The following is a 2143-nucleotide window of genomic DNA, read 5'->3' as shown; positions in this document are numbered from 1 at the left end:
CGGGTTAGCAGCTAAGGTTCCTTATTAGGACATGCGGCCTTGTGCCAGTTCCTGACTGGCTCCCAGGTGAGGTAGGAATTTGGAAATGTTAAACGTGGAAGTCTTGCTGACTATACAGTCCAGGAATGTCTTTGTTTGAAGCCCGCGCAAAATCCTTAATGACCACATGGTCTGGGAAAGCCTTTGTCTAGGGCTCACTGCCACATTCCCCACTTTGATGCTCGAACCCATAGGTGGGTTAGAGAGCATCATTTTTTTCGATAGGCTGCTGGCCTAAGGGTTTTACTCCAATAGCACTAGGCCGGCATGTATGTATAGGAGACAAAGTCTACCTGAGATGTTGTTCCCAGCCTAAAGGACTGGAAGCATGATTTAGGGTATGAAGTAGTGTTACTGTTCCCGACTGGGAAGAAAAGGGTGAGGGTAAGGATTAGAGTCCTTGGGATAAGCATCTTGCAAGGAAGAATTCCTCAAGCTTCAGCCACGTGTAGATTGGTCAGCTTCCAGTGTGACCACAGCGGGGCTGGTGATCGCCTCCTAAGGACCAATAACACCACTGGCTGTCTTCCTCCGGAGAGTGATCTTGAGGGGCTCAGAGGGGTCAGAGGTGCAGTTCCAGCTAGAAGCTGCAGGTTTCAATCTGCTGTGGTGTATCCATGGAGTGATCTCTGCAACCTTAACTGCCATGGGGATAGACAAAATGACAGTAACGGGGCCCCTCCACAGGGGTTTTAAGGGCTGGAGTTTCCATTCCTTAACACAAACTGAATCCCCAGGCTTAAAGGGATGAACTTCAGTTGTTAAGCTAATAAGGAGCCTCTCCTGTACCCATTGGTTGAGGTTCTGTAAGGTTGAGCCTAACACTTCAAGCTGTTGCCTTAAGGTTAGGTCCCCTATTTCTTTAAGGTCCCCTCGGAGGCCTCTAATAAGTGGAGGTGGCCTTCCATATATGACCTCATAAGGGAAAAGGCCCGTCTTCTTGGTAGGAGCGCTATTGGAAGGGCCTTGTCCCAATGGAGGTGTGTCTCTTGGCACAGTTTCTTCAGGTGGGACTTAGGGGTCCGATTCATGCATTCTACTTGTCCTGAATTATGTGGGCGGTAGGCGGTATGTAGCTTCCAAGTGATGCAGAGGAGCTTGGCTAGGAGCTGGATTACTTCGGCTACAAAAGCGGGACCGTTGTCAGACCCAATTGAGAGTGGCAGCCCAAAGCGAGGGATTATTTCCTGTAGCAATAGCCTGGCGACTTCCCGTGCCTTTTCTGTCCTGGTGGGGAAGGCTTCCACTCATCCTGAGTAGGTGCATACAAATACTAAGAGGTATCTAAGACCCCTGGAGCGTGGCATCTCAGTGAAATCTATTGTGAGATCTTCAAATGGGGCACTGCCAGTATGTTGAACTCCTGAGGGTAGGACCGGTCCTTGACGTGGGTTGTTGCGAACACAAACAAGGCATTGTTCACAGACTATTCATGAGATACTGGAGAGTCGGGGAACATAGAAGTACCTATTGAGGGTCAATTCTAGGGCATTCCGACCAAAGTGAGTCCTTTGGTGAAACTGTTTGACAAAAGTCAGGGCTAGAGTTTCTGGTATGACAATGTGGCCATCTCGAAATTTCCATCATCCATTATGGAGACGGCTTCCTCCTTCAGCCTTGAACCAGGCCTCTTCTTGGTGGGAATATTTGGGATCCCATTCAGCTAAAGGGCTGGGAAAGAGGGAGGCTGTTAACGTTGAAGGTTTGAGGGTTACTTCGGTTGCAGCTAACTTGGCTGCTTGGTCTGCCTTACGATTTCCCCGAGCTGCGATGGTGTCGCCCTTTTAGTGGCCCCTGCAGTGTATGACTGCCACCCTTTTGGGTGCCTATACTGCTTCTAGGAGATCTAGAATCTCTTGTCCATATTTAATTTTCTTTCTTCCTGAATTGATTAATCCCTTTTCTTTATATAAAGCCCCATGAACATGGAGGGTAGTGAAGGCATACTTAGAGTCGGTATAAATATTGGCTCTTAGCCCAGCTGTCAGCTGAAGGGCCCGAGTCAGGGTGATGAGCTCCGCCTTTTGTGCCAAGTTCTCCTGTGGGAGAGGTTTTGCTTCAGTGATGGTGTGTAAGGGTTACTACAGCATATCCAGCCAACCGT

Source organism: Hipposideros armiger, unplaced genomic scaffold (genome assembly GCF_001890085.2).
Source record: "Hipposideros armiger isolate ML-2016 unplaced genomic scaffold, ASM189008v1 scaffold_310, whole genome shotgun sequence".
Lineage (NCBI taxonomy): Eukaryota > Metazoa > Chordata > Mammalia > Chiroptera > Hipposideridae > Hipposideros > Hipposideros armiger.
This window is presented reverse-complemented; position numbering follows the sequence as displayed.